Below are 22212 nucleotides of genomic sequence, written 5' to 3'. Positions count from 1 at the left end.
TTTTTCAAATCTTGCTATTTTTGTATCAAAAAAATTAAAGATTAAAGGAGATCTTTTTAAATCATCTAAATATCTTCTTCAAAGGTAAAGCATAAAGGAATCAGTCCTAGGTGCACATTGTTTGAAAGCATAGTTGCCAGCATCATTATTCCTAATTATTCTTGACATTTTGTCCATTATACCGTGAGGCTCCTCCGAGGATAGAAATAATCAGCTGAAAGTGAGGACTAGCTAATTATCTACATTGTATGAAAAAAGTTCTAGTAGTATAGATGAAACATCAATTATAGAAATTGGTGATAAACCTGGACAGTGGAAATATATCTTGGAAATGACTCTTAGCCAAAAGTCTAGAAATATTTGTCATTATTTTTTGTTTCTCCTCCATAAAACAATAAAACCTCATTTGCAACAAGAAATATATGCAAGAGCAGTTTAAGTGAATAGCATACTAGGGTATTACTTATAAAATATAATCACCTTTTAAGATTGCAAATAATCTTTGAAAGTGATTTTTAAACTTTGCCTTTCTAAAAATTTTTTAATTGACATGTAATAATCGTACATATTTTGGGTTACAGTTATATTTCAATACATGTATACAATGTGTGATGATCAAATTGGAGTAAAAAATTGATTATTTATGAAGAAAAGTAACATATGTTGTTCCTGTCTACATTAAAAAGAAATTGTAATAATTATTTATATCTTGTTTTCATTAAACAGTAAAACACCAGTTAATTTTATAAATATAACTTAATAAACATTTTATAAACATGGTTGTAATTTTGTGTATGCTCTTAATATAAAATTTGACCATCTTATGCTTTTGTATCTAAATGTGGGTTGCTACAAAAGTTGTTTGTACTGGAACTTTACCAAGGTACCCTCAAGGCAAATGTTAATTTATGGAAAGAATTGGCTTACTTGTAATGCTGAAAATGAAGTTGGTGTTTCCACATAATTCTAAAAAAATAGATTGAAAAATAAAAATTTCCTTTGTATTACTGAGAATGTTATCCTTAGTTTGCATTTTTTTAACATCAAGCTTTTGTGTCCCTGCATACAATTCCTTTTTCAACTATTTTTGAATTTGCACTTTATGTTAGTGAATGTCATGAAGTGTACCTGGTGTTTGGATAACTCTGTAAATGAAAGAGAATGCAAATCTTACCAATTGGAACACCCCATCAACTGACTATACCTACATTTGGGAAAATAATTACAAGCCAAATGTGTTCAGACTACCACACCCCAGTCTGCTACATCAGTGTTAGCATCTCAACATGGCTGAGTCCTGCTAACCTGGAGGGCAAACAGACATGGAGGATGATCTTGGTTGCTGTGAGAATGACCAGGATTTATGGGAGAGCAGGTGGACCAATTTGTATAATGAAAAATTGCCCCATCCTAAATAGTAGCATAAAGTGCTAATGGGTACACAAGAGGAAACTTGGCATACAGAGAAAATTCTGGTCTTTCAATGGGTACTTGTATTAAAAAAAAAAAGCTTTACAATATTAATATATGCAATTGATATAATTACATGTGAATGACTCATAACATTAGTAAATGTGCATACATTGTGGGGTATTACCAAATATACTAGGGATTTGCAATGAAACAAAATATGCAATAAAATAACATTTGAAATGATTCATAACATAAATAAATGTGCATATATTGTGGGATATTATCAAATATATAGGGATTTGCAATGAAATGAAATAAGCAAAAAAAAAAAAAAAAAAAAAAAAAAAAAAAAAAAAAAAAAAAAAAAAAAAAAAAAAAAAAAAAAAAAAAAAAAAAAAAAAGTTTGAAAATCCCTGCTGTTAGTAAAGTAAATATTTATTAAGATATAAATGATAATGAGCACACCCTCAGGATTGTTGGAAGACCTAGGACATTTCTTTGATTAGCTTTAGGATGAAGGAACCAGTAAGATTGTAGGTGTTTTTTCCTTTTTTTTTTTTTTGCAAGGTTTTTTTCTTAGAGTCAAAACCCCTTTTGCTTGACTTCTTCAAGATAGTTGTATCAGTGAAAGTTTAGACAGAAACCTTCACTGGTACAACGATGTTACAACTATGAAACACCTGTGTGTGTGTGTGTATATGTATGTGTATGCATATGCACATATATACACACACACACACACACACAGAGGAGAGAGAGTGTGTGACTTGGTTAAGTGGTCTGTCAGGCTGTTGTCTTTGCATCTGATGCTGGAGATCAAAACAGGCAGTAAAGTGAGGGAGAGTGAGGACAAGCTGGAACCCACAAGCAGAAGCAGGCAGTTCTCATTGCCTCTGACCTTACTGCTGTGGGTGTCTTGCAGAAGTCGGTACCCTTTGCCATGGAGCTAAACATAGAATTGGCCCTATAATAAGAGAAGCTAAAAGCTGATCCAGAGGAAGGTCGAAGAGTTGCATTCCGAGTGCTGACCCTCACCCAGGAGATGAGCCAGCTGACCAATATGCCTGAGTTACAAAATGCCTGCTGCCTCAGTTCCACCCTCCAAATACTGTGCAAGAGTCTCTTATGGTCCATTCTAATTGGAAACATACAGAGAAAGGAAGTCTAACACATGTAGTTCACACTAGCGGGGTTGATACATTACAAAGCCTCCACAGTAGTCACTGGGAAGATCAACTGTGTTTGCCCTTCTTAGGCTTAAATGATTTATACAATCTATTTTCATAGAGCAGGGTTATATTCTGAATAGGTGTGGGTTGCATGATTTGTAGCAGGTCAACAGCAGGCAATGCAAATATGGCTCGAGTTGTAAATGACTCTAAAACTCTGAGGCAAATAAACTTTCAGTTCTCAGATACACAATTAATATCTATAGAATTGATTCATTAAGGAGAAAATTAATCTGATGCAATATTTAGGTTCATTTAGAATTTTGGAGCTAATCTTTGGAATACTTCAGCAAGTTCATATTAATGCACTTCTATTGTGCCTCCAATCTGCATCGGAAGGGTATTAATCAACTGTACTTCATGATATGCTATGCCTTGTTGTAATTATCAAATGTTTCTTTATTATTAATATTTCTAGATTGTTAATATTTATGTTTTCATTGATAAAACTATATGTCACACCTAAAATGTATAATAAATACATCATTAGACAGTGGATATATTTACCTTTGGTGGAGACTTCTATTATTAGTTATGTAATTCAAGAATTTTAATTGTTAATATTCATTCCATGTAGTCAAAGCTAAAACCCAAACTTGGAAATAATAAAAGTGATAGGATGTTAAGCTGAAATATAACACACATACACATACACACAACTTTTTTTTATACATTTTAGTTACAAATATAAGGGGCGCATTTGCACTTACTTCCCTTATAGAACTTTTTAAACTGCCACGTAATTATTTATTTATTTGTATCTACCCCCACCAAACTGCAGAATATAATAATTGAGAGCAGTTTGCAAAAACATGCAAGTTTAGTGTACAAAAACTTTACCTAAAATGCAGAGCAAAGTCTCTGAAATAAGGTAGCTACATGAGAAAAACCTAATACTATCTTACTCTCTCAGTTTTGGTGCTTTGTGTTTTTGAATTCTACTGCGGCTCTAACACTTCTTCCTCTTTTTAGTAACTAAACATGGAAGAGACACATATTTTTTAAAAGGGAGAAGAAAGAAGCATTGACTATCTGGTAGATTTGCCCAGTGTAAGAAGGGATCATTCTGTGCAACTACAGTGATCCTACTACAGACACTCAAATCCCACTAATCTCTTCTAGAAGGCTATTGTTCTCTTGAATGGTTGTCATATTGCCATTTTAGGCAAGGCTTTCTAAGTAAATCCCTTTTGAATTGTTTAATTAATTAGAATCTATAAGGAATGAGAAAAACTTTCTCTACATGCTTAAGTAGATGCAAGATTATATCAAATTTTTGGCAGGGAATGGAGCTTGTTTCCTTCCTAACACATCTGATCACAGACTAAATTAAAATTTTCCAGGTAAGACTGAGCCAATTGATCTTCTCTTACAGTTGTCTGGACAGAGATTGTTTCAAGCAGGTTGTGTTCCCATATGAACAGACTCTGAGAAGGAGGAATTTTAGGATGCATTCTAGAAATGAAAAGTGGAAGAATGGAAAGGAAGGAAGGAGGATTGAACAAAGGGTTATGTTAGGCTGTGATACAGTCTCAGTGAAGACCTCAGATAACCCACAGGTAGCTTGGAAGCTAGGATGGACTTTAGATTTGTTCTATGTCAGGGCAAGAGGGGATGAGCTGCTCACTTGCACATGAATCATTCATTGGATGTATGCTGTCTTGGAAAGGGGTCTAACTTTGAGGAGAAGGATGCTATTCAGGTAAGACAGCTCTGAAGATGACCATCAGCAAGGGCTGTCTGCCAGCAACCCTCCCACCAGCTGGAGGAATATGCCTTTTAGTGCTAACAGACCAGTGAATTAGAAAATCCACTGCAAAATGTTATCAATTTCATTTATGCATTTCCACACCTCCTTTAGAATATCTATTTCCAGTTTATTTATTTGGAATCTGAGCAACCTGAGCTATTTGATTTAAAAAAAACACATTTTAGATTATTTTCTAAACTAATAAACATCTGATCCATAAAAATATCAGATTAAACAATGAATAAATCTTAAGGGCAATAAAGAAAACAGAATGACCAAAAAAAAAAAAAAAGGTGCAAAATCAAATCAAATCAAATTATATCAAAACAGAACAAAATGTCTAGAAATTATATACAGTAACAATATTTGAATAAATCATAAGAATATTATCTGGTATTCAAGATAAGCAATTTCAATAAGAAACTTATTTCCTCCTTATTGGTTTTCACTGAAAATTTTAGAAAAAATATGATTTGATAAAGCTACTTGCAGGAATGAATTCTGACCAGTACACTGCTGCTTGGCATCCCCTAGCTGTACCAGGATTCATGCCAGAATGGACAGATTCCATTTTAACAGTCTAAAGACACTCAAAAATAATTAGGCATAGTGTTAGCATGAGACCAGACACATTACATTCTGAATTATAAGTTAATATTCCATTTCATCTTAGTATAATTTTAAATAAATATATTCAGCTCATATGAGATGGGAGAGAATTGATTGTTGCAAAAAACAAGGTAAAACTGAAGTCATTCTGTAAAATATTTTAAAATATTTGGGAAATATCCTGTAAAAAAATTTAGTGAAGGTTGAACTTAGCTAAAATACCATCTTGGTGGTAACCTTTCAGAGTAAGTGCTACATAAAACTAGTCTATATGTATAAAAGTCAAAAGCCAGATAGTTCTATTATAGAATTTGTCAAATTATAACAAATTGGGTTGCCTGTCATTATCTTCTCACAAAACTGTACCTTCATTAATGACAGGAATAATATTCTTATAAAAATGAGGCAAAAATAATATTATTCAAATTGGTATTATTCAAAGGGTGACTGAAAAATTCCTGGTAAGTAAATGTCCTTAGCTTTTATTATTATTATTATTATTATTATTATTATTATTATTATTATTATTATTATTATAGAAAGAGCTGTTTGTTCTAGGATTATTGTTTTTCCCCACCAGTCCTTGAACTCCTTGAGGGTCGGGGCCACATGGGATATGTCTAGATAACTGCTACACCTCAGGCAGCACCTGGCAATTTGTCTGCTAATTTGGCAGTACCTGAGATTTGTCTGCTTGTGTCCGTAAAAGTGCCAATGAATTAATACATGTATCTGTAACACCTGGGTAGAGAAGCAAGCTTTCCTACACTAGAAAGGAGAGCATAGTATTTTTTTCAGCTCATTTTCAACCATAAATAATCCAGATCTTACCGTCTTGCAAGAAAGTACCCTGCTTGTTGGGAGGACAGGAAAATACTATCCTCCCAAGAACATATTGATAAGACTATGCTGGTATTATCAATAATCATGTAAATATCACAGCAACTTTGATTGTTACCCGAGGTTACTAAAATAATTGTTTTCTCTCTATGTAACCTTGATAAAGAGAAATAATTTTAAAATCCTAAGAAAATAATTTATTCTTGTCCATAGGGAAGCCCTAGCTTCCTTTAGTATTCCTTTACATAATTAAGTAACATAAATTCAATTTTGGCTCTAATAGTATAAACCAGTTCAGATCAGGGACATAGTGTTAATGATCATGTAACATTAAAATCATGCTGTAGAGGGGAAAGGGTGGGAGGTGGAGAGCATGCCCTGTCGTCTGTCGTGGTTTCCCGGCTGCTCGGAGTAGCTGCTGCGGGGCGTGCGAGGATTCGCGGATCTCCAAGTCAGGGCTGTCCAGGATCCTGGCCACTCTGGCTCCACGGGCAGAGAGCAGAGAAAACATGAAGGAATAACAGGACTCCAGGCAGTGCAAAGATAACAGGTGCCCATACCTGGAAATCTATAAACCTGGTCTTTCTCTGCTAAGGAACAAACCTAAAATCAAGGAACACTCTGGCAGTGAGGAATTTAAGGATGAGTTGTTAATGACAGATGGTCTTCTGCTGTTGGAAATAGTGCACAGCTCATTAAAGATGTCCGCAAGGAACTGGACAACCAACAGCAAAATGGTCCTATAGACTCAGCAAATAAGCGGGACAGGAGTTCTTATCTAGGACTGCTGGACACGAGAAGCAAAGTCTAAGAATGATGAAGAGGACAAAGAAACCGGATTTGCAGATCTATGAATGAGGAAGAAATCCTCAACCAGGCAGACCAACTTAGAGTGGAAGAAGATGAGTGTGGGGGAAATGTTAAAGAGGGAGCTGTGGATAAACCAGACAAAGCTGAGACAGAAAAGGGCCCAAATGGTGACAGAGTAAGGACTGCAAAGGGGGGAAAAGAAAAGAGGATTGAAAAGGGGAGGGTATGAAGAAAGGGAACGATGACCCTGCCCAGGGGAAGCCAGGTTCTGCACATCGCACCTGCAGTACCCGCTCTGTTGGCAACGGTGCTGAGGAGCTGGCCTGATAATAGATATCAAAGCCCTCAGCATGATCAGACCAAGGAGAGGCCACGACTGAAGGAGAAATATCAATGTCCTCTACTCACTCCTTAGAAGAGGACAGAATTAATGAGCTCGATGGATTAGGACTCAGGAGGAGCTCAGAAAGGAAGAACCATTTAGAAAGAAACTGGTCTGGTCATGGGGAAAGACAGCAGAAAACAACAGTAAAGAAAATCAAGACATGCTTCATGTCATTTTTTGAGACAGAAGCCATGAACAAAGATCCCCCTATGGAAAGGTTGGCCAGGAAGGATGTGGACAGGTTAAAGCCTGACAAAGGCTGAGCAGTGGGACAAAGACTATGAGAAGCAGGAGTCCCAAAACCGGAAACAAGAACTGTGGGGTCACGGTGGTGTCATTCTGATTCTGCCTGCCATTAGCACCCTATATGTCAATTCGGCAACCTCTCGAGAGTCCACACTTTTGAGAGCTCAGCTTTTATTTGGAACTGGTTATAGTAAGGGATGTGGAGACACAACCCAGCGATTGTGGGAGCAAAGCAATCCTGCTCTAAAGAGCTGGATGCCCAGTTACGTTTCTCGGACACAGATGATGAAGTCAGCCCTACATCTTGGGGTGATTTACCCCAGGCCTAAGCATCTTATTATAAATTTCAAAACTCTGACAACTCCTATTATCACCCCTGGACAACAGGCCCTGCCTCCCATTATTCCTTTACAGGCTATAGTCCTCTGCAGTACCCAGTGGGCCCTGCCAATGCAGTGTCACCAGGGCATCCACTACCCAGGCTCCCCACCCCATCAGGCAAGTATATATGCTGCCATTTCTCTCCCAACACCATGAGTCCTGAGGATATGAAGTGGTACATGAGGAACATGCAGAAGCAGGAGCCACACAAGCTTCTCTGGGTGGCTGACAACCAGGAGCTGCAGCTCAGCAACCTGCTCTCCAGGGAGCGCTTTTGTGCTGAGGGCCTGGAGAAGATGGGCCAGCTTAGAGCTGGACTGCTGCAGCTTTGTAAGTGCAGTATTCTATTACACACTGAGTTATCTGACAATCATAATATGGATCAGATTATTTGGAAGAATGCTTTCTATATGGTGATTGAAACATTCAGGCGGTTTCTCAAGGATCTGAATGTTGGAACCTAGAACAGATTTGACACAGACTTTTGGATGTCTTGGATGAGGGTAGTGACCTCTTTGATAGTTTACTTCAGAAGCTAAAGGTAACTTACAAGTTCATACTGGAGGACTACATGTATGGTCTCGCCATTTGTGGCAAGCCATTATTCAAGAGAGTAAACTATGCCTTCGTTAGTGCACAGCGATGTATGATTTGCCAAGGAGATACTGTCAGGTATCAGGAGCAAGAAAATGATACAGCAAATTATGGGAAAGCATGCAGTTGGTACCTGAAGGGCCAGCACATTCACTGCTCCCAAGAATGAATGCCCCATAACCAGTTGGCATTGCTAGTAGTGTATAAGAGGAAGAAGCTTAATACTACTATATATTACTATATGTGCAGTTTAGCTGCCAGCAATCCTAACCTGACTGCCAAGGAGAGTCTCATGAGCTTGTTTGAAGAGACCAAACAAAAGGCAGAACACATGGAAAAGAAGCAACGCAAGGAATTTGAACTGAGCCCTGACCAATGATGGAGAGAAATGAAGACAATTTTCTGGCATGTTGGAGCTGACACCACTTACCTGGAGATCTGGATTCATCCATCGCATCCCCAGTCCTTGCAGTGCACTGAGTCTGTGAAGGATCCTGAGTAGGAGAATGGACTGGGCAGCCTCAGCCCCAGTGGTCTGAATCAAAGTTTCATCCTCAGTTTTCTCCATGCCCATGGGAAGCTGTTTACCCAGATTGTGATGGGGACATTCCCTGCAGGAGCTGACAAGGTCCTTAAGATGTCTCTGCAGCTTGGTGCCTTTCCTATTGGAAGAACCTGCATGCTACAGCTTATGACCATCAATGTGTTTGCTGTACATGATTCCCAGTTAAAGAAGAACCAACAACTTGATAGACCAACCAGAGAATATTCAGCTTTTCTTGAAAATACAATTATTTTAGCTTCATAACATGCAAGTATGTATCCCTCAAGTAGTGCATGTATCCATAGGGACAGGAGACTGATATTTTATCAAATCTCTAATGGTGTTCGAGACTGACTTTAAAATTAGGCACTTAATCGATAGTGATTGATTTACTAGGATCTGGGAGTGTATAAAATGAATTTAGGCAAATAAGAAATTAGCAAATTGTTAATTTAAAACAAAAATTATGTCTTTTTAAAACAAAAATTAGTCAAGTAATTGTGCCTGATAAAATGTTAATGTGTTAGAAAGAACACCAAAACATATTGTACAAGGAAAGTCTAGTTCCAGGAGAATGGGAAGTAAAATACAATATAATAAAAAGTGCAAGTTAGGCTGAAAAGACATATTTTTGTATGACCAAGAAATCAATCAAAATATAGAACTTTTTCTTTGCCCTTAAAACTTTCCTCATTCTTCATTCAAGTCAGTCTTCCTGCCCCATAAGTAAACACTGTTGTTATTTCTATGGATGATTGAATTTTAACTCAATTTACCTCTCCCCTGTTAATTTAGAACCACTGAAACCATAATATTGATATAACTGAAATTTATATACTTTCCTAAAAACAAAAGGGAATTTCGAGACCTGTAGATTTTTTGCATGTGTGCTGTACATCTGCTAAAAGAAACAACTCTGTTTTTGTAGATTTTAAATGAAGGATTAGGATGATTAATTAAAGCACTATTTAAAATATGAATAAATTATAGTCAGTGCTTTTATTCAAGGATAAGATTTAAAATTTGAGCCAGTGTTATATTCCATGATCTTACAAAATAAATGGAATTTTTTTTGTAAAAAGCATTAATTTAAAAAAAAAAACCAGTAACGGAAAGAAATATTTAAGGGTAGGATGATTGGTAAATTAGAGCTATATAGTGGTGAACTAGGCATATGTAAATTGAAAAATACCACAGTAAGTAATGGGTTCTCTTTATATCCAGAAAACATAATGCATTAATAAATATAATACAAGGTGGAAGGGATGAAAGCAGTGGAAACTTTCAGATGGGAGTCATTTATTTTTGCAGTTAATAGGAGATTATTTTCAGATGGTTGTTACTTATGCCACTGGCTAAAGCATTTCATTAGCCCTTCTATCAATCATTAAGAGGTTGTTTTTTGTATGTGTTCAAAAAAGGCAGGCAGTGGAGAGAGAAGACCTGAGTTTTTATGTCGACACTGCCATTTGCTGAATGTGCGATCTCTTTGTTCAGTTTTCTTGTCTTAAAATGAGGATAATAATTGTACGTAACTCAGAGAATTGTTGTGAGCATTAAATTAGATAAATAATAGATGTAAAGCTATTAGCCCAGTGCCCAACACTAGGTAACTTCTCAATAAATATCTGTTGTTTTTGTTGCTGTTGTGTTTGCTACAAGGCATGCAATAAAAATAAATAAATAAAAGGGAGACTTTACATGAATAAATTTATCCTAATGCTTAATCAATGAAAAATTCATTCCTTCATTCAAAAAGCATTGCTAAGAGCATGCTGTGTATTAAGCAGAGTGCTTATGGCATGCCAGAATGGACGCTATATTGCCTCTGTTCTGGAGAAAAGCCTGGGCTAGTGAGAGAAGCAGGCATGTAAAATTTTATTTCAATATAAGTAGATCAATGCAGTAGTAACAATATATACCAAGTATTCTGTAGAGAAACACAGATGACTTTGACCTCGACTTATGAGAAAAAATACATAGATAAATTTCTATTTCATCCATGTTTTAAAAGATGATGAGTTTTCCAGACTAGGGGAGAGGAAGGAAGAAGCAAAGAGTTCTTGGCAGAGGATTCAGTATGGGCAAAAGCAAGAAGATATGAAAGGATCTTGTGTATCAAAACAATAGCAAGTGCCATGTGGAGAAGTAGTCAGGGAAGGTATGAGAGATGACGAGGTAGTTTTGGATCTTATCATGAAGGGTCTTGGGTGTGAAATTCACCCTGTTGCCTCCTTTTTTGTTGTCAACACAACAAACACAATTATCTTTCCTAATAATAATGACTTCAGAGAGCAATGATGTGTAATTAATGAATACTTATTTAATTAATAAGAATCTAGGACTTTAAAAAAAATAGACATTGAATATAAAGGGATGAGAAATTCATCTAGTATTTGGCAGGTTTTGACTGTGGTTCTCAAACTGATTAATTTTAGCACAATCGTATTTGACAATATTAATAATCAATTAAGGACAGTGGGTCACATATTTTAAGCAGCTTAGACTTTCGCCAATCTTTTTTAAAAAATATTTTTACCTGCTTAATTAAGCAATTACTCACTGAATTTTGAAAAACACTCATATTATGACCAAGTAATTTGTTCAATGCATGTTTTTAAATATTTTCAAACTATTCCTAGTAGAATCTGCTGTCTCAGAAATATCTTCCTCTTTCAGCATCAAGGCAAATGTAAATCATTCTCTTATGGCATTTATGATATCTTATCACATATTGTATTCACTTGTATTTGAGAGGGGCCTATGACACTCTGAGTGTCTGTCACCACATGAACAAAACTCCTTATGAACTGAGCAGCCAGAGGTATTTTCTTGTGTGCTTTTCCTCATTAGATCCTATAATACTAATCCCAGTTGATTGGACCAGGGTAGTTTGACACTTAACCCTAGTGCTTAAGTGGATTTGAGTAAGGGCCTATATTTTACATTTTTAACCAGCTCTGGTGTGATGCCCCGTACTTTCTAGACCATGCTTTCTAAAGCAAAGATTAATTATTTAGTTTAATTCAAGGGTTTTTAAAAATGTTTTTAGATAATTAATTGTACATACATGTTGGGTACAATGTGGATTTTCAATGATTGTGTACAATGTGTGATGATTAGATCAGTACAGTTAGCTTATTCATCATTACAATATATAATCATTCTTTGTGTCCAGTGACCAATTCCTCATTAACCCACACCCTCCTCCTCTCCCCTTTTCCATCTCTAGTTTTCTAAAAGTTCAACATATTACTATGATTGTTGTTTCTTTCTTTCTTTCTCTCTGTCTCACTTTATTGTTCATTTGTTTATTTATGAATTCAGTTCCTGGTTATGAGTGAGAATATGTGGTATTTCTCTTTCTGTACCTGGGTTGTTTTGCTTAGAATAATTTTCTCCAGGCTCATTCATGATGCTGCAAATGGTAGAATTTCAATTGTTTTTATGACTAATAAATATTCCATTATCTATATATACCACAATTTCCTTATCCAGTCATCCATCGATGGACATTTAGGTTGGTTCCATGACCTGGCTATTGCAAATAGAGCAGCAATAAACATGGGAGTGAAGGTATCCCTTTGACTTGATGCTTTCCAATCCTCTGTATATATCCCCAGTAGTGGGATTGCTAGATCATAGGGAAGTTCTACCTGTAGTTGTTTAAGGAACCTCCATACTGTTCTTCATAATGGCTGTACTAATTTACAGTCCCACCAACAGTGCAGAAGGGTTCCTCTTTCTCTCATCTTCATCAGCATTTGTTATTCTCTGTCTTTTTTATAAGAGCCAGTCTGATTGGGATGAGGTGATATCTCAAAGTGGTTTTGATTTGCATTTCCCTGATGATTACTGATGTTGAGCATTTTTTGATATACCTGTTAGCCATTTGTATGTCTTCCTTTGAGAAATGTCTATTCAGCTCCTTTGCACATGTTTAAATTGGATTTTTTGTTTTTTTGCTATAAACTTGTCTAAGCAATCCTGAACAACAATAACAACAAAAAAGTAAAGCCTGAGGCATTATACTTCCTGATTTCAAACTATATTACAAACCTATGGTAACAAAAACAGCATGATACTGGCATAGAAACAGACATATGGACCAATGGAACAGAATAGAGAACCCCAAAATCAACCCATGTATTTACAGCCAACTGATCTTCCACAGGGACACCAAGAACATACATTGGGGAATAAATAAATCATACTGAGAAACTAGATATCTATTTGTAGAAGAATGAAAAGATCCACACCATATGCCAAAATCAACTCAAAATGGATTAGAGATTTAAACATAAGGCCTGAAACTTTAAAACTTCTGGAAGAAAACATAGGGGAAACACTCCAGGATTTAGGACTGGACAATGACTTTAGGAATAACACCCCAAAAGCAAACGCAACAAAAGAAAAAATAAACAAATGGGATTATATCAAACTAAAAAGCTTCTGTACAGCAAAGAAAACATTCAACAACTTGAAAAGACATCCTACAGAATGGTAGAAAATATTTGCAAACTACACATCTGACGAGAGATTAATATCCAGATTATATAGAGTAAAGCAAAGATTTAAAGGGAATAAGATTCAGCCAGTTCTAGCTCAAGTTTATTTGCAATTATGAGGGAGAGTTGGAAAGTATTAAGTTACATGGCAATCCACACTCACCCTAATTGACAATAACTTATATAAATGAAGAATGGTACAGCCAGAGTGTGTAATTGTAAACAATGTAGATGGACAAAAAGTTTGAGAGTCCCTACCAGAGAGTGGAAGCCTAAGTCCTTGTGTTGAGCCCATAATGCACCAGAGGAACAAGACATCAACAAACCCAAAAGACTAAAAACAATTCCATGATCACTTTTATTAGAGAATGATATGCAACACAAACAATTTTTAAAAATCAAAGTTTTATTTTTCTAAGATTACCTAGCATTTTGCAGAACTTTTGTCTTCTGTTTTTAATAGGCTTTTTTTCCTGTAATGGTAATTTAATTGACTATTAAACCCTCTAAAAAAAATAGACTTCTAAAGATCAAGATGGCTGTCTATTTACAGCATTGTTTCTGGAAAGGAAGTTTAAATTGAACAGAACATATACACAGCAGTTGCTCAGTCTTTCTTTTTTTCATCAAAATCCTATATTTATCAACTAATTCATCAATTCAATTTCAAGTACAACTCAAACACCAAAAATATCATCCTATTTGTCCATACATGTATATACTTTGGAAAATGCCTCATATATATTCATAAAATCAGGATTTGTCAAAAGCTTTGTATATATTTTTTTGTAAATCTATTGCAATTTTCTTTTTCTCCTATATGAACAACATACCTCAGACATAAGTAACTTGTGGGGTGCATGTTAATAACATGAGCTCTCTTGCATCTAATGGTAGAAGTATGAGACTTCTCTAAATCTTTTCCTTGTACACAAAGAATAAAAACAATTTCAGTATACTACACTTCCATAGTAGATACTGATATTTGGAAAGAGCACAGGGACTACTTTTATAACTATAGGAACATATTGATTCATCATTTAAGTAGTTCTCCCATTTTAACTTATTATAAGCTTAAAAGTAAAAGCCATCTAGTTTAGGAACTGGAAAAGCTCTGTAGATGAATTAACAGCATATGTACATTAAATTCATGAAAAGTTCAAACTGATCTTGAGATGGCATTTCAAAGTTCTGACAAAGTTTGATCAGTCTTTTCTTGCATAGTAGACATGTTGCAATTAGTTTCATGCTAAGTTTTATATTGACTTCTGGCAATGGTTTTGTGCTATTGTAGACACTTTTACCAAGATCCTTCTTTAGTTCAAGTATTCAACATATTAATTAAAACAGTCACATATACATCCCCAAATATCTATGATATATAACATTATTTCCCATATTTAAATTAATAGTGTATGTGCCATAGCATTTTTAATACTCTTTAATTATGTATTTCCTATTATAGTTATCTCTCAGTGAAAAGTGATTTAGAAATTATATTAGTTTTGCAGGTAAAATATGTGCATAGATGTTAAGTGCACATTCAAATTTGGTGGTGCTTAACTAAATCCGACAATGGGGATCTGTTCTAAGTATGCATGTTGTAATTATTTAAAGCTCTGTACATTTGGCATTTAGTACGTGAACACATACTCTTCACAGTGTGAGTATTTCCTGTGAGTGGTGTATGAGGACTTGTTGATAAAGCTTAGGTGACACTTGAGCAGCTAATAGAGGTTTGGGGTACAGTGACTCTGAAGTGTTTTAATGAATCATGAGATTGTTAAAAGTAGCATTGATGCCAGACTTTATATCTGTGAAGTGATTTGCATTCTTATTTTCAATAAGAGAACTTGAACTCTAGAGTAGTCATATGAACCATGAATGACTACTCCAGAGTGTGAATAGAGAGTAAAATATATTTCCCAGTGCACCATTTACATAGAAATGTTTCTAGAGTAAGAGGATTGGATGGGGTAGCTAACAACCAAAATGTCACTGTGTTCTGTGAAGTTTTATCAAAAACAGATCAAGTAATTCTGGATAAAAACAAATGCTTTCTTGATATTAGCCATAAAGCAGCATTTTTCCTGCACAAGACAGGTCTGCTTCTTCTCTGTTGAGTTAGCTAACATACAGAGCATTTCTCCTGATGATTATGCACTGTTTATCTCACTCAGCTCTACACTGGGTTCCTTGAGGAAAGGGACGATAGTTTATTAATGTTTGTGTTCTAAAATGCCTCTACATAATAGGTAATTAATAGTATTTATTGAATATATAAATAAGAGATTTGACATTTCTGAAAGGAATTTACCTATGATTAAAAAAAATCAATAGATTTGAAGCTCAGATAATTAAAATCCCATAGAGGATTTCTTTAAATAGACACCAGGATAGGTCCATAAAATGCTGAGTACAGGTTATATTATACCCCCATGGGTGGGTTTTTTTGTACTCTTTGATAATGAGGATCATTTACAGAGGTGCAAAGATGTGCTGAATCTTCTCTCCACTAAAAATAGAGCATGTTCTTAACTGATCCCTGAGCCAGGAAGCCCCATGGAATAACATGTATTTCTTCCTCTCTTTGCTGTTATGAGGTTGTACCTTGTGCATAATTGCTGTTAGACACAAGTGAACACTAGTACAGTTTTTTGTTAGCAAGCCATAGCTAGTTACAGGTAGCTACCAAGTTATTCTCTTTGGTGAAAATTGGAAGAGAATACTGACAAGAGTTTTAGGGAGAATAATAACATAACTGTTAAATTCTCATTTTTAATGTACTTAACAAATATGTATCGAGGACTATGTTGTAAAATACTGTTTCAAACAGCACATGTGTACACGGATTAAGGTTTACTCGACAATTTATTTGTAATTGGAGAATATACATTTTTTTTAAGACTGAGTATTTTACTAATAGGAACTTAGTGCTTACTTGGTGCTAGGAAGTGTGCTTGCATGGTGATCCCAAGATAATTCCTCCTCCTCTTAAGGGGAATTCTCCATTTCTAGAACAATTTTTCCCTTTAAAGTACCCATAAAATAATATAAAATTTTTGGTGAGTTTGAAATATGAGTGTAATAGAGTATGAACATATTCTGAAAAGCTGGAGTATAGGTATAGCAGGCTAGGTATAGCCTGATGGACAGTTATTAATCTTTTAGAAGAAATATTTATATAAACAGATATTTAAAATTGCCAGATGCATCTTTTTACTTAGAAATGGGGAATGAACAAGCACAGAGATTCTCCCAATGTCTTCCAGTTGTGCCCAAATAAATACATTGTTGTAACTGTGGTTAAACTATCACCATTCTTTATTACTATTTAATTTTATAGTATTTTTGAATGCACAAGTTAAAATTTCATTTTATATAGGTTAAGTTGTATGTATCTTCTAATTTTACTCAGAGTCTCCTTAAAATCAGCAACAAGTTATATCCAACATTTATAGCTAAATACATTATGGATATTGATACAGTGCAATGTTGCATAAGGAAGATATTTGTGACATGATGTTAATTGAGAAAACCTGGATAAACACAAATATAAAAATGCATATAAATATACATACATACACATGCATGCACACACTCACATGTATGCCTTAAGCTTGCAATGTGTGTGTGTAAAAAAATTGGAAGAAAATATATCAACATATAAATCAGCTGACGTCTGTGGATTGTGAGATTATAAGACTGTCATTCTGTGTATGGCGTATGACTACTGCTGCCAAAATCCTAAATATTTAGTGAATTCACATTCAGGAAGAATTATCTTTATATTGTCTCACTGTCCCCATCTGCTCCACTTTTTCTATAGAGAAAAACAAGAAGACAGACGCATAAGCAAGAACCCGCTCTAGAAACATCAAATATTTAAGAAAAATTGGATGCCAAGTAATTTATGTAGAAATTTGCAGTTTACATGGCTTTAACCACTCTTTATTTCTAAGCTACTTCATTTTTATTTATTTTTTGCCTTTTGTGAATAGGCTTTTAATTACACCCATAAGAATGAATTTACCTTATATTAAACTTTGTCCTCAAATGGCACACTAAAACAATTTTATTTAACCTGGATATTATAGGGTCTTATGCATTATGCATGCTACTACAGGGCATGTTTTTAAGATATGATACTTTTTATTAGGAAGATATTCTAATATTTTAAAATGATATGGAAATATGAAATCACAACTTGAACATTATCTTAAAAGTTACATATTTTATTTCCTTGGACTCAGACTTTTTTTCCTTTTCTAATGTTTGAATAGATACGTATTTTCATAGATTTTCATAGATGGTAACCCGTTCATACATTTACACAGATAACTATTATACCTGACTTAAAATCCACTTGTAAGAAAAGTTGTAAGTAATGTAAATAAGACAATGAAGTTTTTAAAAAAATCACTTAGATTTTTAAAAACATATTTTTGCAAGTAAAACATAATTTGGCATTAAGATTGATAACCAAATGAACAGCAATACATGCTCTTGTTACATAATTACTTTTTCCAGAATCAAAGTTTATCTTAAAAGAAAGATTTTTCATAAAATAAATTTTGATATTGGAAATTTACATATAGTGAAGATACTAAATAATATATTAAATAACATTTCTACACTAACAGTAAACAGATACAGATTACATGTATTAATCTTTACAGCTATTACTCATGAAGCCTGATATCAATGTTATAATTAAAAACATTTTCCACGTAATGGGAAAGCAGCATCAAGACTGAAGTCTGTGGATTCTAGTTCCTCTTTCCTAGTAAAAATGAGACTGCCTGGAAAATATATATATATATATATATATATATATATATATATATATAACAAAAAGAGGTTATGGAAAGCTGTTATTACTGATTTTTATATTCTATTAACAAGGAAAAGTCTGGCATTTGAAATTCACAGAAATGAATTTTGTGTAATTTGTGTACTTTTATCTTCATACTTTCAATTCCTGAAAACTTTCATTTCTATATCTTTGAAATTTCTGTCCCATGAAAGTATTGTAAGATTTAAACTTTTCTAAATTTATATTGAAGAATTGTTTACAAGTATCAATAAAAGTAGATATTAATAATAGAATTCCCATATATGCTGACAGATTGCTAAAGGGAATCGCAGCAGTAGGGTAGGAAACATTATTAAAGATAAACAATGCCTTGAACACTAGGAATTGATAATGCAATGCAAAACTGTTTATATGTTTAGTGCATTATTGATCACATACTTAGTGGAATGCTGATTGCTATTACATCTATTTCATACCTACAATATTAAAAAAAAAACACTACCACCTTATATATCTTTTGTGATGTTTCATTTCCAAGTATTTATTTTTTTAAAAGAGCATGGTTTCTATTATACTCTTCTCTATAAAGTTATTGCCATTATACAAATCTGTTTTAATATCTCAAATAGTACTTTTCAGAATGTTATGCATGTGTCTATAGTAGAAAACAAAAATTTAAAAGATTTAAATTTTTTTTTTTAAAAATAAGGCCAATTTCAAGTTAAAATTACAGTTTTTAAATTGTTGATTTTAGTTAATACTGGCCTTTGTTGTCTATATTTCCTCAAATATGATTTTATACTCTTGTTTTAAAATTATTTGTATTGTACAAGTCTTGAGTTCTCTAAAGGAGCCTCAGCTTCAGTCATTAATTTTACTGAACCCATTTCTTTCTTTAAAAAGTACAAAATTCTACTTAAATAAGTGAGGATTCACTGTAACATCACAAGTCAACTCTAGTCAATTTTTCTGCTCTGTGTATGCTATAAAGAGGAAACTGATTCTAAAGCTATACAAGTGGAAACTGATAGCCAAGGAGATAGCACATGTTTTTTTGAGTACTCTTTAGGTTTGAGGGTGGAAAGGAAGAAATAAACTGTTAATCATCCAAAATAAATATTTTTTTTATTTAATATAGCACGAATATTCTGACTTTGACTGCAACGACATTTTGGTAAAAGTCCAAAAGATCCAAAAATGTAATAAGCTGTCAGGGCAGGTGCTGAGTTAATCCTTTGGCTTTCCTGGTCTTTAAACACAGGCGGTATAAACACTTGATGGGAGTAGTGGATGGGAGATTTAAAAATTGATTAAATAGCAGAACTAGATGATCTTAAAAGCTTCTACACTCTCATGTGTTGCAAACTTGAACCTGATTATATGTAACTCTACCCTCCAGCCTGCATAATGAATTATCTAAATAGCAGGAAAACAAATCTCCCAACTCCAGGCTTGTCCTTGCTTCGGCCCATTTTTCATGTTGCTTTCATATTGCTGCCAGAATAATAATTCCAAAACAATAATATGCTTATGTTACAACCCTTCTCTTTCCCTCTAAATTTCCACATTCTGCTGTTTTTTCTGCTAATAGCACAATGCACACTTTGAAGCATGCCTAACAAGACTCTTCACTTTAAGGATTTATCACTTTTCCAGCCATGCCATATGTTCTTATTTCAGCCATACTGGACTACGCGCTGTTTGCTGAACTTGTCATATTCTGTAAAACTTAGTACTTTTGCTAGACTGTTTTTTCTCTGTACATTAGGCAAATTCAAAAGGATTCTTCAGTGCATTCCCAGAATGTCTTCTCTCTGGGAAGCTTCTATGACCACTTTTCAGACAGTTACGCCCTTCTTTTATGAGCCCGTTACTCTGTGCATGTCTTTATAGAACTCATTGCATTATAGTTGTTTGTGTACGTGTTTATTACCCTACTTAAGTACGAGCTTTTGGAGAGTAGGGACATTTTTTCACTCTTTTAGTTTATTGTTTTCAGCAGAATGCCATGCATGTATAGTAAGCTCTCAATAAATATTTGGTTAATGACCAAGTCAATTTATCATTCAAATTCTTACTAATCTTTATGTGCTTTTCTAATAATTAGAATTTTATGTAAGCAACAATTATAGATATAATTTTTGTGTGACTGCAATATACAGATCAAATAGAATTTGGACCTGTTACTACTGTACGATCAGAGTAGTTTTTTGGCATAAACTGAAGTTTCTTTTAACATTAGACCAAATGTATCTTTAGAGATAAATTGGGTGACTACTTAAGAAATAAAAGGCTGAGCACACAAGGAACTTTTAAATGTTGCTAGCAGTAGTGTGTGTAGAAGGGGGTAGGAGGAAGCAGAAAAGTTGGACCAAATAAGAAGAAAACCTAATTATTTTCTTCTGGAAAATAAACAGAACAAATCAAGAGAGAAGTGAGATGGTTGCTGAATGAGATCATTTTCTTAGGCTTATCTTCTAAAAATAATGGATTTTATTTTCTTCTATCTATCTAATCATTCATCCATCTGTCCATCCATTCATCATCTATTTTTTAAATATTTTTATCTCTGATTATGAACTCTAAATTGAAAAGTTGCAAATATGGCAAAACTTTCAAACAATCCAAAATAATATACAACATCATCTTAAACCTTGCTCAGTTGCCATACTACTTTAATCCCTGTTCCAAAACAACACAGTTAACAGTTTTTTTAATGTATGAAATATATATATAGTTATATAAATATTCTGGATGCATGGAAACAGAGCTTTTATGTTATGCACTAATAAATGCATATTTCATATATTGCTTGCTTTTTTAACTTATGAATTTATCTGGTATTTATTCCAAACCAGTATATTTTGGTAGAGCTTATTTATTTATTTTTTTAATCAGTTGAATAGTAGTCTCTTATATGGGTGGGACTTTAATAACTTTACTCAGTATTTTATCAATGAAAATCAAGTTTGTTTCCTATTGTTTGTTCTTCCAAAAAATGCTGCAGGAAACATCCTCTTAAATGTGTTTTTGCATGTTCATGTGACTAGAAGTGGAATTTCTAAGATTTACAGTTACTACATTTTCTTGCTAAGTGTCTTCCAACATTTTCGATTGTAATAATATATTAGTTATTTTATTGTTTGTTCTACACTGTTATTGCCTACATATATAAATATTTATATAGCAATTCTGTAATTAGCCATATTACTGAGTTTATTCTGAGTTTATTTTGTTTTTTATAGCTTTTACTTAGTCCCTTGGGTTTTAAATGCATACAATCTTCAAATATTAACTTTGCTTTCTCATTTCCAATTTTTTTTCTTCTATTTTTCTTATTCTTGATTTAATAATACTGTTTTATCATTAAATGTGATGCTGTACTTTGTTTTTAAATTTTTATTTGAAAATTATTTATTTGATGAAATTATATGAAAACACTTGATGTTCAAAATAACATTGGATAAAAATAAATACTGTTTCTAAAACTCTGGAGAATATTTTGTGACCATTGATCTATTTGTGTGGTGAATTATGTTAATGGAGTTCTTAACATCGAACCACAGCAGAATTATCTTACTGTCTAATACTGTGTATTAGTTTTCAATGTGCTCCAAGACTCGATTTCTAAAATTTTATTTGGGTTATTTGGATCAATATTTATGAAGAAAATTGGTCAGCAGTGTGTATGTGTGTGTGTATGCACTCATGCATGCCTTTTACCATGGATAAAATACCTTTGTAAAAAATAGAAAGTTGCCTTTTCAGTCTGTGCTCTGGAATACCACCGTCAATAATGTTAGAATTTTCTATTTCTCACATCTTGATAAAATTTATCTCAGAAATTCTCATTTGTGTCTTATTTGTGGAATGAGTGGGAGTAAGTCTTTGATAATATTTTCAGTTACTTGAATAGTAATTGACATGTTGATGTTTCTTAGATCAATTTCAGTTACTGATAGCTTTATAGAAAAGTAATTAATGTAATGCAGGTTATCAATTTATTTACACAAGAATTAAATAAAGTATTATCTGATCATTCTTTATCCTTTTAATTCACATTACATATTAATTCATTTTCTTTTTT

The 22212-nt window shown here is 33.8% G+C and overlaps 1 pseudogene; it reads left to right on the top strand.

Moving 5' to 3' along the window:
- Positions 1-6691: 6691 nt before the first annotated feature.
- On the top strand, positions 6692-9065 carry LOC103599384 (annotated as a pseudogene).
- Positions 9066-22212: the final 13147 nt, after the last annotated feature.

Source organism: Galeopterus variegatus, unplaced genomic scaffold (assembly GCF_000696425.1).
Source record: "Galeopterus variegatus unplaced genomic scaffold, G_variegatus-3.0.2 Scaffold2937, whole genome shotgun sequence".
NCBI classification, from domain to species: domain Eukaryota; kingdom Metazoa; phylum Chordata; class Mammalia; order Dermoptera; family Cynocephalidae; genus Galeopterus; species Galeopterus variegatus.
The sequence above is the reverse complement of the archived record's forward strand: the minus strand, read 5'-3'. Positions and strand labels throughout refer to the sequence as shown.